Below are 17,735 nucleotides of genomic sequence, written 5' to 3' on the forward strand. Positions count from 1 at the left end.
CGTTAGCTATAACAATAATTAACAAGAACGAACTACAGATTTAGTGCTAAATTATTTTCCATCGTATTTCCTCGGAAACGTTCGTATTTGGCATGCTATATTCTGTTTTTAGGGTTCCGTACCCAAAGGGTAAAAACGGGACCCTATTACTAAGACTCCGCCGTCCGTCTGTCTGTCACCAGGCTGTATCTCATGAACCGTGATAGCTAGACAGTTGAAATTTTCACAGATGATGTATTTCTGTTGCCGCTACAACAACAAATACTAAAAAGTACGGAACCCTCGGTGGGCGATTCCGACTCGCACTTGTCCGGTTTTTTTTCTTCCGTAGACTAAAATGACATTTCATGTGGTAAGAAATGTCATGTCTTACACATGAAACGTCATTTTAGTCTACGGAATAAAAAACAGACATGTCAGTACTTTTTTGTACCGAGACTGACTGAAATACCAAGACACGTTCGTATGTTTCCGTGAAAATACGATGGAAAATAATTATACACTACATCTCATGTAGGTACCTATACCTATACAGGTAATTTATAAATGCTTAGATTTAGTAGGTAGGTAATTTATCGTTTCTACCTATTATTTACCTAATTATTCTAGATATTTGGAATGTTAATTTATTACGAATTCATATTAAGTAATTAATTTTAATTATTTATATACCCAGCTACATAGTTAGTTTGCAACTAAATTGTTCTGGGTACATAGATATTTTGGTGACAGAGTACAGATACCTGTGTAGTCGCAGTCTTATAGTGAGAACAGAATTCCTTTTGTTTATGAATACGGTTTTCGTATCGCAAAACTGATTCATATGATTATATAGTATACTTTTAAGTTTGTAAACATAAAGTTTTATCACCAATCTCATCCACGTGGTTGACGCAAACCGGCGTATGAATTTCCTAATTCGTCCATGTTAGCGTTGTCATTTGTTACGCTTTCCTCGAAAACCGCACATTTCCGGGCGTTCTCGGCTGCCGTAGTGAAATAGATGACCCAGATTTGTTTACAAACATCCCGCGTAGACTACAGAGCATTGTATGCGTGCGCTAGGCAGCGGCCACGGTCGAAACATCCACCAAATCACAATAAATACGTTAGAAGGTAGTTACCTAAAGGCTTTGTCCTTTGGTTCTCTTGCCGCGCGTCCAGGCAGCGCCTCGATGGGACCCCCGGCTCAGGCACGATGCACCAAACAAAAAAACTCAACAATAACAAAAAAAAAACACAATCAACGCATCAACTGAACAAACTACACCGCCGATCACAGTCTAATATCCTCGGAGTCCGACGGAATAGGAGACTGGTCACATTAAACTTTTTTGGGGAACTTTAAAACAAAAACTATACTGATAACTTCGAAAAAAGTAGTTATTGCGACGGGGATCGTCGGCACTTCCCCGGACAGCGTTTCGGTCGCGACTGAGCGCGCCACGCGGTCGGCCGGGGCGGGGGCGCGGGGCGCCGCGGGGGGAGCGGCCCGCTCCGCGGTATTATTTGATTAATTCGCCTCCCCTTGTATCCTCGGCGAGTCGTTAAGACGACGTTAAGTTTTTAAATTTCATTGCGAGGGCCACAACCTTCACCTAGTTTTAACCTTAATTGAATTAATTAAGATCGATGGATGCGGAGGAAGATTAGACGTTAATAAGCAAACGTTGAAGGATCGTCCTGCTCTGCTTAATTAGCTGCGGAGCGGTCGATGTGCGCAGGAAAAAATACCTACTTGAAATAATGAGCAAAATACCTATGAAGCCCATCACAGACGGAGCGATAATATATAGGTAGATACCGTAAGATATGGCATCTGCCAATATCTTTTACGTACTATTTGACAGAGTCCCCATACGAAGCTGTAATATAATATATATTTTGGTATCTTACGATATCTTACCGCAAGGCATCTGCAGATGGCTTAAGATGCCTTGCGATATATCGCTCGGTATATTTCGTCTCTCTCACAACGTAGTTGCTAGACAGAGAGCGATATATATGTTGGTATCGTTGGCGTGTGTGGTACTTAGCGATATCTGTCGGTATCTGCCCATATCTGCCGATATCTGCCGTATTATCGCTCCGTCTGTGACGAGCTTTATGAAGCAAAATATAATTATTGGTGCATTTGTATTTTTTGCTTTGTTCGCTACCTACCTATCAATTGGGATATTTAATAGTGTCGTTCTGATGCAGTTGCAGATTTTTTATTTCATTTAGCCTGGTACAGTCTCCCACTGCTGGGCAAAGGACTCTTCCTTTGTTATTTTTTTTGTGTTCATTTAGGAGTTGGGAGAGTGTCCTCTATCATATCCTTTGATTTACGCCGGGATGTCCCATGATCTCCGCCACTCCCGTCCCGTTGTGCTTTTCTGGTCAGTTACTGATCATCATCATTAACTTAAGAGTTATTCTCTTGTCGGTGGAGTATCTTCCAGCTTTCCCTATCCTGCGCCAGCTCTTTGACTTTTTGATACGACACGACCCCTACTTTTTTTTCACTTGTTCTAAAAAGCTGCGTCTGGGTTTTCCTCTACCCCACTTGCTTCCTATCCGCCCCTCCAGCCAGAATAGTTTTAAAGAAGTAGTCGTGTCGCATTAAGTGTCCAATCATTTTCCCGCGTGTATTTGCAATAGTGTTCAGAATAGCTCTCCTTTCACTCACTCTTCTTAGCACCTCCTCATTCGTTATCCTACTCACTAAAAGGCGTCTATAGTCGGCAGAACGTAACAGCTTATATTTAACAGTTACGAATTGACCCTTATATTTATGACGCTAAGGCTGAATCATATTATTATTGTCCTTTTACTGCACTTCTGCATCCCCTGCATGCTTGAAGCAAAATTGACAATGTCAGAATAATATTATCCGAGCCGTATTGCTATCCCTAGTCCCTTTCCACATCTGTCAAATTCTTAGCTGAAATAATTTGATAAAACACAGACAGACAGACGGACAGACAGATGGACGGACAGACGGACAGCGGAGTCTTAGTAATAGGGTCCCGTTTTTATCCTTTGGGTACGGAACCCTAAAAAGTTAATAAGTAGGTACCTAGTTTTTTCTCATCGTAGGTACAATTGGTATTTCTTATATTAAAATTTCGTTATTAAAGAATATCAAATTTAAGCTTTTATTTCATTTCGAGATGAAACCTCAGAAAATGCTCTGACTACATAAGAACATATAAACATCGCGGCTCGTACTAATCAAAAAAAATATATTTTAAGGTACATCTTATATATTATTATTTATTTAATAAAATACAGAGTATTCTTAATATAATCATATCCCCGCAAAACTCAATAAAGAGTTTGACTGTGGGGTCATCAGTCTCTAGTTACATAATATGTACTTAACTTATTAAGTTAGTTAACTTAATTATACTTATTTATTTATGATTTCGACTGATTTTACTGTGATATACTAAAGATCACATATCACATCTAATTACTTTTAACACATGACCGTAGTAATTAAGGCAACATAAAAATCACATAAATATCAGATTACCAATTAGGACTGTATACCTAATAATTAGTATCGTCTCGAACCCCAAACTCGTCTCGATCGTCTTCCCACGGTCGGACACGGCAACAAAGGTTACCAGACGTTACAATTTATCCTGATTTTTCACGATTTTTATATTTTTAGGGTTCCGTACCCAAAAGGTAAAACGGGACCCTATTACTAAGACTCCGCTGTCTGTCTGTCCGTCTGTCATCAGGCTGTATCTCATGAACCGTGATAGCTACACTTGAAATTTTCACAGATGATGTATTTCTGTTGTCGCTATAACAACAAATACTAAAACAGGATAAAATAAATTATATAAATATTTAAGTGGGGCTCCCATACAACAAACGTGATTTTATTGCCGTTTTTTGCGTAATAGTACGGAACCCTTCGCGCGCGACTCCGATTTGCACTTTACATTACACAATTTTAAATAAAATACAAACACAATACATTTAAAAGAAAAAAAAAAAATGCAGTAAAAATAAAATAAATAACCACTAAAAACTACTTACAGTTCAGTTACTGATGAGCGGACAACCCACAACCAATGCAGGAAAAACACATTTTGGTTAATGTTTTCATTCACAGTCATAATTAGCCTATTATTAGAAATGCGTACCCTGTCCCAGAACGACGCTGTTCTGTTTCTAATAATGGCAAAGAAGTTAGGTACCCTGGCTTCAACAAACATCGCTGACGCACTGCAGAACCGTGGTTGTTTAGTCAGAATTCGCAAGGCGTCATTGTACTTTGAGGAGTTAGCTTCGACGGACTCTATATAGTTGGTCAAGCAAATCTTGTCAGTAGAAAAAGGCGGCAAACTTAAAAAATGTAGGCGCGAAGCTATCATCCCATAGAAAATTTGCATTTCGCGCCTTTTTCTACTGACAAGATTCGCTTGACCAACTATAGTCATTTAATCAAGCACTACCTATCATCGTGAACTCAGGATTTCTGTACGAATCGGGAATTTTGTCAGAACTTTACAATCGTCCCTAGCAGCCCTACAAGAACTCGTTCCACGCCGAGCGTCGGGTTACAAGAAAGAGGTCGGCCTCAATTTCGGGTTAATTTAATAATTCGGATATAATCGGGCTAATTGTGGCCGGCGCGGGCGCAGGTGCGCGGTGCGCGTGCGACGACACTGATGTAATGTACCGGTTACATTGCGGTGATTTGTGTGTGTGCGAATCGTTTAACCCTTAAATGCATAATGATGTATATATGCATCGTATATTTGATATGTTTTTTTAAATACTATGATTTTTTTCTTTATTTTTCCCTCAATCTATACAACATGACACATCTATTTCAATTTATTAAAAAGTTATACAAAAAATCATGCATTTAAGGGTTAACTCTTAAAATAAAATAAACACAATGTCCTCAACGTATTTGTCAGCAAGTGGTCAATGCAAGTTACACAGACTATATGTAGTTATATATATATATATACAGTACAATCGAACAGACTGATTTTTGACTCATCATATACGTTTTAGTGGGTCAGGAATCAAGTTATTGGATAGTACACTCAAAAATACAAAATAACTAAATTAAAATTAATCATTCATTGTATCGTTATATTTATATCATTTCAGTGCGTAAGTAAATACTCTTAAATTACATTCTGGCATAATACATTTTCGTTACGGTCAACCAGGATAAACGCGTCACTTGAAGTAAATTCGTCTTTTAAAGAATTATTCTTATTTTTCTTGTGCAATATATGCATGGTGTAAAGAAGAATAAATAGTTTATTAAGTAGGGTAAATTTATTTTAACTACCTACGTTGTCATATTTATTTAACGAAGCGATTAAAACTTTTTATTTATTTCTCTTTTACTAAATATAATAAATAAAATAATCGTAGCAAAAAGTAAAGTAAAGTAAAGTAAAGTAAAAATAATTTATTGTACACAAAGAATTAGGCAGAAACAAAATTAACTGGTCTTAAAACTAAGGGACAATTTATGTACATTTATGCATTTACAATGACGGTTGTACCGGTTCCTACACTAGGCGTAGCCTGTCACGTAGGTAAATTAACCTCATGTCCCGAAATTACCAGTTGTAAAACAAATAAAACAAATAATGTGCATTAAAATATACAGTTATAAATATCCTAACGATGCGATGGCAAAATGAGGCCAAGGAATGTTTGGTTCGGTATTGTTGCGAGCTGTAATGACCGAACTTCCGGACTATTACCGATGGATAGGTACGAGTACAGTGTTTCATAATTTAAGGGTTTTTTTTTTGCGTTTCTTTATTTTTTGCACAATGTTTAAGCAATTAAAAGGGACGCTGCACATTTTATATCTATACTATGAGTTTTAAGGTCCCACCATACACAGCAATTCACGTCTGTTTTGTAATCATAATATGCAAAGTTAAGGGTACAATTGCACAAAATCTAAGAAAATTATTAACATTGATGAGATGGCAAAATGCGTTTGAACAGGGCAAGTGACAATCGTTGATAGAAAACGCAAATCGAAAGTGTAATAATGTATGGAAATGATCACGTGACTTTTGGTTGCATATGTCATCCCATATAGCGTATCGACAACCTACAATAATAGAAAGTGTTCTACTTTCTAGTGTCTTTAACTAAGTATGTTTGTTTAGCTACTTATGTATATTTATTTGGCATTTTACCTAAATAAGTAACTGGTTTGAAACTCAAACTTGTAACATATATTATGTTTTGGGGAATGCAATCTCACACCAAGATATTCGAGATCTCGCACGAAAAATCTGAATCGAGATTGGGTGTTTCGAAATCTTGACCGTCAGACTTTCGAGATGGAGATTAATCTTTAAAAGCCCCTAACTCTTATAATAAAGTAATAATCGAAAAAAAAAACAAACGGTTGGACATAGCTATGATTAAAATTCATAAAATTGTGTAAAAATATTTTTCATAATGTCAATATCCAGGGAGGAAAATGAGGACTACGTTTGTATGGGGAATCGATCGTCCCCTATCCTCTTAACTTGACGCACTGTTGTAAAATTTTATTTGTTTTAGAACTGGTCATTTCGGGATATGAGGTTATTTTTCTATGATTATTTAGTAAAAGAGTAATGAAAAAGAAGTTTTAATCGCTTTTTTAATTGCTTCGTTAAAAAATATGACAATGTATCGAGATTTGACAAAGTAATTAAAAATGTGTTATTTTGATCAAAAATCTAAAAAATCAAAAGTTCAAAAAAGTTCTGATCAAAAATTGTTTTATTACATCTTTATTGTACCGCATTCAAGAAATGAATATATGATTATGATTATGAAATCCATATATACTACTTAATTAGGGTACGTAAAGTTATATTTTAAAAACAACGAATTAAATGAACATTTAACAAAAAAATACTTTTATAAAAAAATAGAAATACATAGCTCTAATTTGCATGTAAGTAAGAAAAGGTGATAATAATAAATAAAAAAAAAGTGGGTACGCTGTTTCGCCCAATTTTTCCGCACAGAGCGCGCCACAGTGCTCCTCAGTGTTTAGTCGTTAGCTGAAGCCGGTCACACACAATATTATAGCACTGCCTGAACCATATGAATCTAAGGTCAAAAAGATTACTCAAAACAAAGTCAATCTCGTTCGAGATCTCGAGAATCGAGATTTCCTGTCAACGAGATTGAATCTCGAAAATTCGTGCGAGATCTTGAAAGTGCGAGATCAAGATTGCATTCCCTAGTTTTGACACAATTACAAATTGTTAGCTAGATGGCATGATAAATTCAAAAATTGTAAATATCAGCCACCTCATCTTAAAATAAATTACGTAATGAGTGTAATGAGACCAACGGCATCGCTTTAAATTCCGACCCAACAACCTCGTGGTAGGGGGCGGTAAGAATCCCTCGCTCCGCTTCGAAATTAATCTTTGTTTAAAGTTAATGTGGCTTATTAATCACCCGCATTATGTCTAGATGGATATAATGTAGCAATCGGTGAGTCAAGACTATCGGGCCTTTATTACAAAAACAAATGCACCGTTAGGGACTGTGTCCACTAACATACGTCATGGGAAATATATAGAGTTGGACTAAAAAAACTCTGCATTGCAATGCAATGACAAAGTGTGGCCATGTGATCAAAAATGTCAAAGTTCTATGAAAGTATGACATATATAATGACACTCTTTCACTCACGTCACTTTTTTCTAAAAGTCGGTGCAAAGTTTTAGCTGAGACGATCTCTACTTATATAAGAGCGTTTGTTCTGATCGGTTTTCTGAACACAATATTTTTTAGTGATAGTAGTAGATTTCTATAAAATTACCCAAATAAATAAAGTGGGTAAATTACCCACTGTCCAGCTATGTTTACCACTACATTTTTGCAAATAAATATATCATATCTATACTATAGCCTCCTGAGACCCAGAGGCAGTTGTTTTGTTTTTGAATTTGGAACCCTATTCTATTCCACAATCTATTTTGAACTATTACTTATTGAATAACTAAAAGTTCCAAATTAATAAAAGGAGGTCACTTCTCAGAAGGCAAATTCCCAGGAAAAATCATAAAGGTACTAATTGTCTATTGTTACTGCTATAAAAAATACCTAAACCCGATAAAGATAAACTAGACTTAATTACCAGAGAAGGCAGTGGAAACATTCATTTTCCCGACCTGTTCGTTGCCCTAAGCTTTTTATTGGACTACATTAATCGATTACCGTCCTTATGCGGTTGTATTAAGATCACTTTTGTTAAGATTTAGATCGTAAGTGAATAGAAACAGTTTAGATTAGAGACAGGTGAAGGTGTTTCTATTAAACATTTAAATTAGGCATAATAGGTTCCTAATTTAATAAGGTATATTAAATTGTATCAGAAATAATGTAATGGATGCTATAGGTATACTTATGTAGCAAGTTACGGTATAACAGTTACGGTATTTCCGGACCGATATGACCTTCAAACCATCAAGAAAAGAGCGTACTCCCATTTTAAAGGCCTGCAACGTACTTTTCAACCCCTCTGGTGGTGCGGGTGTGCGACGATAATTGCTTACTATCATAACATCAGGCGGTTCGATTCTGCTGGTTTGCGTCCTATTCCTATATCATAAAAAAAAATTGTTTTTGACATTTAATGACATTGCGCACACGACGTGCCATGGTAGTAAATAGGTAACACAAATTTAGCCTAGGTCTAAGCGAACCTACACTAGCAATAGTTTACTAATCGATTTCATACTTATTTTGCAATAGTAGCCATGGTCGTACTATCATCAAATCATTAGTGGTAAGAAATACATATAAATCAAACCTATTTAAATTATTAGGTCATATACCGTCATGCCGCTCAAAAAAGCAGCGCGCACCTAATAAATACCCAAAAATTTTCCACCCTTGTTCTGTATTCGGTTATCGAGTATAATTTTCCCAACGTAAAACCAGACGACTCAACCTTTCATATGCCCAATGTGAAGTCTTGCTCCGGGTAATTTCGCACGCTGAGCAATTTGCACATATTCGGCCAGCTCCAACCCAAGGCACGAAACAAGGGTACAATTAAGGCGTTCGCACACTGCACCGCTGCAGCAAGGGCGGCTCTATCACAATGCGCCAAATGACGACCGCCCGGTAGGTACGCAAATGAAGAATATTGTCGGACGGCGTGAATACTCCTTAATGACGCTCGGAGATGTCAGCCCACACTGCATTTGCGCGATTGTCAAATGTTAATTCCGAATTATTGTGCGTTGCTAATGGTTTTTTTCAATGACCTTGAAGTTCACTTGAAGACTTGTGTACACTTTAATTAGTGCGATTTCAAACATTTGTTGCTAGTAAGTACCAAATATCAAGTCTATGAAGTAGTATAAACTAGAGTTTTGAATGATTCACGGTTAGTTTCACTAGACTTATATTGACCGGGATATAGACTATCTTCAGTCACCCGTGAACATGATGCATGTAACTGCGTCGAAATATCGGGAGCTCACAAATAATACAAAAGGTAATCACGGTCTATATCCTGGTCAATATAAGTCTAGTATAAACTAGCCATAATTTTATTATTAGGTACCTACCTACCAATAATCAATTCTGCAAACATACCTAAAAGGAACGGTTACTTAACTGGTCTACAAAAACATTGATTTATTTATAAATAAAAAAATAAAATTCGTTTATTTCAGACTTCATAATGGTCCATACATGTTAGTACTTAATACTATCTTAAGCAACTAAACTTAAATTATTTATATTATTATTGTTCGTCCTTTACATAATCTCGGGACCATGGGGTCCCGGACATTTGGAAGGCGTACGTGGGGCCGAAGCCAACACGCAGAGGCCCCTTGTAAAAAGACAATTTACTCTAAAAGGAGATGTGACACCAACCGACGATTATCCCTGTATGCACTATAGTAGTGCACCCAAGGACAAGCCCCGGTTAGTGCAGGACTATTGCAGTGATAAGAAACAAAAGAAACTAGGCTATTGTGTTGAGATGTTAATGTACTGGTTACCAGGTCTATGGAAATACTATGGCACCTGTCTCAATCTATGTTTAAAAACACGAAAAAAAAAATGGACAGGTGGTGACTCGCCAACTCACAATATGGGTCCCCGAAAACGGTCGCTCGCACGGAGCGACAAGGGGACAACATTGAGTGAGTGGCTCAGGGTGTGGAGAGGTGTGCACCGCTTTCTACCCAGTGGCTTTGAACAGCCACTGTGCCCACTCGCGTCTTATGCATATTTCACTTCCACCCTGCGAGCATGTAGCTCTGACACCCCACTCTGGACGGCCGGTAAAGGCAAGCCAGAGGTGAGAGTCCTGTGGCCCCTGCTCAGTGTTCACTCCAGCCGGCCAATGAAGGCAAGCCGGAGGGAGGGGCCTGACCGACTCTCGGGGGTATGGGACCCAAGGGACGTCACTTCCCATTCAGCTCGCCACAAGCTGCCCTGGGGGCATATTATTATTATTATTATTGGATTTCTATTTTGGCAGGAGCCAGGGTACACTCATCGGCTGCTACATACTCATGTGTACGCAGCTACCAATGAGTGCACCCTGGTCCAGTGCACGATAAGCTGACTGTCGAGCCTGTCAGCTATAACTTCTAGGAGTAGAAGGAGTAGATTTAGAGAGTAGGTTTCTAGGTTTCCTCTTTAAAATAAATACAATATAGGTACATACGTATAATTCAAGCAGTTGCATTACATTTTAACAAAAAAAAATTCTATATCGCTCGTTTACTCCATCATTCCACTAGCTAGACCTAATCATACCTGATGCAATATGTTAAATTAGTATTATTAAGAATCACCTAGAGTATAATGACAGCATTAATATTAATAATATAATTTTTTCATAATTTTATAAAAATATACCTACCTATATTAAATTAGTACATACTTAACCTTCTCGACGCCGTGTCAAACACAAAACCTGTCACTCGGATGCCACGCCACCGAAGTGTCAAAACTGAAATTGAACTTTATGCGAATGCACGTAGGTCTATGTTGCTCTGTGGTCTGTGACGAATTAATCGGTCTTTGGCGTTGGACCTGCGCTGCCGATATATCCGTCATTGGCGTCCAAACTACACTTTTTTATATTTGGAACTTTTATACATTTTTTGTTCCTTCCATGCCGTTATCGTCATAAAAATTCTATGAAAAATGATGGTAAAAGAATGAAAATAAAAACCTTGAAACATATTTTTTTCTCCTATTACAATCGATAGAGCTCGTGATACTGAGAATAACATAAAAAAATTAAATCTGAAATAGTTATTTGTGCAACAAGAGAGGAAAGTTGGTTTTTCTTGCGAGTGTTTATTTTGAGTCCCGAGAAAGGGAAAGATTCTATAATTGAATCACGAGCGAAGCGAGTGATTCTAAGGTAGAATCTTGAGCGTAGCGAGGGACTCAAAAACACGAGATGTAAAATAACTTTGCTCTCGTGTTGCACACATAATTTTTCACCTCAGTAGTGAGAACATATTAAAGGTTAAAATGTATTTCGAATTACACAGAATAAACAGAAAAAAAAGTATTATAATATGTACGATACGATACGGGACCGGACCGGACCGGACCGGACCGTACCGTACCATACCATAAAAAAAATGTAATAAAAGTATGAAATTCATGGCCTTCACTAAATTAAAAAGCTACATTGTTTCACTCCCTGGAGTGAGGAAAGTAGGCTTGTTCGAGCTGCTGATGTGAAAAAAGTTTAAGTACTACTATAAATAAAATGACCCGTTTATTCGTAGATAATTCTAAATACCACCGTATTGATAGCGTATATACTCGTATACGCGTCGTGTATATTCCGGCGCGTGGACAACTTATTTACATGCATTCCACGTGCGCTCAATGCTCGCGTGTAATTCATGTATTTAAACGTCAGTCCGAGATAGATCTCATTTTCGATTCAACTATTCGCAACAACTTAGAAACATTATTTGCTTGGTTCAGTGAATTAAACAGAAATTAGGACAAAACATCAATATCGGAGATAAAGTATAAAAACCAGCCAAGTGCGAGGCTGACTCGCGCACGAAGGGTTCTGTACCGTTACGCAAAAAAGCAAAAAAGTCACGTTTGTTGTATGGGAGCCCCACTTAAGTATTTATTTTATTCTGTTTTTGGTATTTATTGTTATAGCGGCAACAGAAATACATCATCTATGAAAATTTTAACTGTCTAGCTATCACGGTTCATGAGATACAGCCTGGAGACAGACAGACGATCAGACAGACAGACATACGGACAGATGGACAGTGGAGTCTTAGTATAAATATATATATTTATAATAGGGTCCCGTTTTTACCCTTTGGGTACGAAACCCTAAAAATTAACTGATCTAAGTTTTTTCTTTAAATATTTTCTATTAGCTTTTGAACGGGACTTAGTCTGCGTAGAATAAATAAGTAGGTACTTTAATCCCCAAATTCCATAGTAAACTACTCGTTCTCCCCCATAGTACTGAAAGCGTGTAACTAGCACATATATAAAAAAAACCCAGTAAAAACTATACGTATAATCTTCCGGCGCGAGGACAACTTATTTACATGCATTCCACGTGAACTCATTCAACATACATGGTCGCGTGTAATTCATTCATTTAAACGTCAGATATCAAAGAGTTTTCAGCTCTATTTCAATTCCAGGTATTCACTTAAATCAATTAAAATTTTGGCAATGTTGCGACTTGTTTGACTGATTCACTTGGTTTATTGGATCAAGCAGAAATAAGCTGACAATCGGATGATGACTCGTATTTGTTATGTGCTGTTGTTATATAATTTCAATCACAATCTTGTATTGTTAATGGAATAAATAAATGATAATGAAATGAAATATTACTGTGACAACGTTACTGCTGGACCGTTGACCACCAATTTTCTTATGCTGCGATTAGAACCTTCAATCGTCAGTTTGCTTGTAATTCCGAAGACCATCGTATTGATAGTACTCGTCATGGATGTAAGTACGAGTAACTCGTATATACGTCAGTCTTTGGCGCATACACAACTTATTTACATGCATTCCACGTGTGCATTCAACATACATGCTCGCGTTTAAATCATGCATTTAAACGTCAGCTGTTCAAGATAATGTCCTCTATTTCTATTCAACTATTGGCAACTTTATTTAAATCAATTAAAATGTTGCGACTTGTTTGACTTATTCGTTTCGTTCATTGGAAAAAAACAGAAATTGGGACGACTCGCCAATGTTGGAGATAAGACGTCAAAATTGATTAGGCTAATCTGGAAATAAATTCCATAAAAGGTTGCTATACTGCATCAACACACATATCTAATAGCCGTAATTGCCATTACAAAACCATTTTGGAATTTATTGCATGAGAATGACGAAAACAATTGAATCCGTTTTCCAATGGCTGTTGCTGATGCTTTACGTTATGTGGCAGTATAGGACAGGTACAAACCAATAGTTTTTAACTAAAGTGAAATCGAAGGTTTACTAATGAATGGGCCAAAAACATTTCCCAAAGTATCACACCCCAAACTATTTTACCCAAATACCGACATCGTGAGGAAATCAGACTAATCCCAATAAGGCCTAGTTTACTCTTCGGGTTGGAAGATCAGATGGCAGTCGCTTTCGTAAAAACTACGCCACTAAACCAATACGCCTACGCCAATTCTTGGGATTAGGTGCCAAGCGTATCCCAGGCTCCCATGAGCCGTGGCAAAATACCCAAATGATCATTTTCTTAAAAATATTTGGCAAAACAACTTACCGCAAATGAAATGTGAAACATTTCCCAAAATATTGTATATCATACGATTTACATCCCAATAGAGAGCCTGGGTTCCCATAAAACATACAGTTTGTTATATAATTAATATATGAGTGTACACTCACGAGTGAGTCACAAGTAATTTAAGTGATGGCTATTAAATCACTTTGCATGGGAAATAGAATAATCTGTTTATTTTTTTATGAGAGGAGTTTCAAACCTAGAAACTCTAATTTTAATAATGAATTATCTTATTTATTAGTAATTTATAAGTGATTAATATATATTTAATTTATTACGTGCATGTCAGTTGATTATCTCTCGGAAAACCAAGAAGTCATTAGTATAGCTGTTATTTGACTACATCCGTCCAGCGCCCCCTACAAGTTGTTTCAACGGTTGCCGACTGATAATAAAAGGGGCAGAACCAGTCAAAGTCAACGGCTCATTGCCTTGACAGCAGTGCCGAATGTAAACATACTTTATTGTAAAAGAAGTCACTCAATTATAATTCAGTATCCTGTGAAAATTATTTTCTTGGGAAATACTCCAATAATATTATGGGTTTAATAAGGTTTTGACACGACCTTGACGATCGTGTTGGTGATTGGCGTTGGCGCGCATTTCACCCTCGCCTTTCGCTTATTTTATAATGCACTAATCAGCGTGAGCCATCTCCAAGGTCGTATCAAAATAAGATTAAAACCGTAACGAATTGTTAAGTTTGAATAGGGCCCCAGGTAACATGCCTTCAATGCGTTCGTAACTACATTCAGTCGGTATCGTTATTAATAGGGACAACCTATCGAACAGGCCTCCATAGGAGTCAGATTTTAATTGGCAGTGACAAAGGCTCAGAGCCGTCGAGTCACCCCCTCAGTTCAAAAACGTCACAAGAGCCAGTAACCGTCAACTCTCAAGCGTCATTATGCCACTGAGTACTCGCCCTGGCATTAAGTTTTTCTCCCACCCTTCATGCAACAGGTGGTTCAGAGGACTGACAAATTTGCCCAAAACAATACAACATCGTTATGAATCCATTCCGATTATCGTTAACACTTCGCAGACTACTTTGATGCAGACAGACACACCACTTTCATGCAAATGGAAGATTAACACCAGGTAAATCCTTTGATAAGTTAATATACATAATGCGTTGAAATTAGGTACTACGTCAACTCGCAGACATTCGCGACGTAATAATTATATTAAAATTTTGTTACTTTTCTCTTTGTACCATTCTTACGTCTCTGTTTAGCCCTATGGTTGACTGGTAGAGAACGCTATTATGCATTACGTACGCCATATATGTATATATTTTATGTATTTTGTGCAATAAATCTTAAATAAATAAATAATTAATAGATAACAATTCAGGGACTTTATTTTTCGGTTGTACCTACTGATATCATTCATCATTTAGTTAGTGTACCTACGGTAAGTTGGCACGCCAAGTTTATGTCTGTCCTCCGCCTTCTTGACAACACGTGTCTCTCTTGTGTAAAATCTGTTTCTCTGTCTGTATTAACGTAATCTGTGACTTAACTATTTCCTAATCAAACAATACAAGATAATTAGCATTAATCTGAGCCACTTTGCGTCAATCCTTCATTAAACGGGGTCCTCAGCACAATCGCTCATTTTGAACGTTCTCACGCTTCATTAAAGTCTTTTTCGTGCGGCGACCGACTACCGTTTCCCCGGACACAATGAGCGGGTGATTCGGCGGCGAATAACGAGGACATTTTGTCGGCCGCCTCTCACGTCCGACGCCTTCCGACGCTCAATGAAAGTTTACCTGCAGCCGTAACGAGCGATTTGTCCCCTGGCTCACCCCACCCCAGGCCAAATCAAAGCCCATTCACATCTGCATGCCGGCACAATGCTGGCAATTAGGCCGCGCCGGGCCCTACAATCGAACGTAATGCGCGTTCGATGATGCAGCCTGCAGTCCTCAAGGATCTTTGGATACTTGTAAACATTGGCATTTGTGATACTTATAAACGCTTGGTTGACAATTATGAAATAATCTCTTGTAAATTATAGGTATTATTTGTTTTACTTCATTCAACTATCAAGACATTAAATAAAGCACGGCAGGAGAAGTTGTACCGACATTTCTCACAAAACAGGTTTGAATAAGCCAGAATATGGCTTATTTAGACCTGCGGTGTCTAAAAGAACTGCAAAATGCCGTCATAATTGAGAAATTGCGATAGAAAGTGTAGTCGAACGAAGAAGGATCACAAAACATATTTTGTGTCTCCTCCGTTCGAGTGGACTTTACAATAGAACACTTAGATTTATCATTACGATCTAGTATTACCTTCCCTGAACTCTACTCGAGTTAAATCGTTAGAAATTATAGAAACTTCAATGAAAATTATTTACTTTCAAAACACTCAGTCCTCATAACTCGTTTCTGTTAACAGCACATTAAAGCCAAATTATCGCCGCTTGGTGCATGTCCCCTCGCGTGGGGCATGTAAATAAAACTCGTCACCTAAATGTCGCCAGGTCGCCGGGTCGCGTCGACGGCTCTTTGTGAAGCAGACGGGGGTCTGGGGTCTGGGTCAGCTCCGTAAATCTCTCCAGTCCGCTATTCAGATTGCTTGCTGAGATGATTTGCTTCAGATGCACCGGCGAAGTGTCATCTCTGAAGCATCAGGTTTCTTCACGGAAAAAAATGTACATTGCAATAATATCCCCTATTATGCTTTGTGTTACCTATTCGTAAGCTGTATCGTTAAATAGGCGATTTTGACTTTTGTTGAACTCGAATTGTTGATATTACTGGACAGATATTTAACACTGTACCTACCTATCAATATGACATACATTTTTGGCAATAAATGTATCTTTAAGAATTAGTGGTACATAAATAAAAAAGTTAAATAATTTGGCAAGTAACAAATCTTTTACTGCTAGACTAAATAGAACTACAATGAATAGAATTTTTTACTTTTATTTGACCTGAGTCAAACGCTCGCTTAAGCTTGGTAACTATAACTATCAAGAACACAGCAAGAGCTTTTATTCACAAAACTTCGACTACTTCACGAGTGCCAATATAAGTGTGACATCTTATTACACACGATTATCAGGTATCCCCGGGTCAAGTTACATTGGGGACTGGTTATGACACGGGTCAGCTCCGTAAATCTGTCCAGCTGTGTAATCTGCCGTTACAGGTGTTCACGGGCTTCTTAATTAACTTGGCCGTGTTGATTGGGTTCATTAGTGTTGTAACTATTGCGATTGGTTTTGGGACGAGATATGCGGAATGTCGTAAGTGTGTCGGTAATGTTTATTTAGGTCTGCAAGTTAAATCGTTTTTGGTTTAATTTTGATGCTTTATTAGGAATAGGATAGGTAGAGCTGCGAAAGAGGCCTAAGAAACCAAAATATTTTTACTGCAACTGCAGTAGGTAGCTACAATTACATATGTCTTTCTTGCACTTTTCATTACGAGTCCATTAGCCGATTCGGTCGACTTCGTATCTCGATATTTCACTGACGTAGTTTAACTATATCTACGAATGAAACGTACATGAATATCTCAAAAAAAAAGCAAATATACAATAGTATCCCGCTAATGAACATACCAGACGGGAAAAAATACGCATCCACTTACAGCCGGAAGCATCCACGTCATTCACCTAGTTAGCGGACTAAAAAGCAAGCTCACATTGTCATGATTGTCAATTAAAATATGAAAAATGTTGGCGGGATTGGGAGTTATGGCGTTCGGGCTTGGCACGTGTCCCGTGATGTTACCGCCTTCGACATTGGGGAGTATTCGTGCTTGCGCGGTAAAATGCGGCTTAGTGTGATGCCACAACAGTCCTAAATAAGTCGTAAGAGCGGTATCAAAGTATCAACTGTCACCGGATCCAGCGAATGCGCCGAAATAGACGCGTTACCTACACGCGTCTTCGCAAAAAGCGCGAAT

General features: G+C 37.8%; 1 protein-coding gene across 2 annotated transcripts in view; it reads right to left on the reverse strand.

The window, feature by feature from the left end:
* Positions 1-17,735, reverse strand: part of LOC134741020 (LIM domain transcription factor LMO4) — a 273,803-nt gene that overhangs the window by 145,901 nt on the left and 110,167 nt on the right. The window contains exon 1 of one of the 2 annotated variants that reach the window (XM_063673747.1): positions 1,125-1,486. The exons of the other annotated variant lie outside the window; for it this stretch is intronic. The gene's annotated coding sequence lies outside the window, so the exon portion shown is untranslated. Of the gene's footprint in view, positions 1-1,124; positions 1,487-17,735 lie in introns of those variants that run through there. 2 annotated transcript variants of the gene reach the window in all.

Source organism: Cydia strobilella, chromosome 4 (genome assembly GCF_947568885.1).
Source record: "Cydia strobilella chromosome 4, ilCydStro3.1, whole genome shotgun sequence".
Lineage (NCBI taxonomy): Eukaryota > Metazoa > Arthropoda > Insecta > Lepidoptera > Tortricidae > Cydia > Cydia strobilella.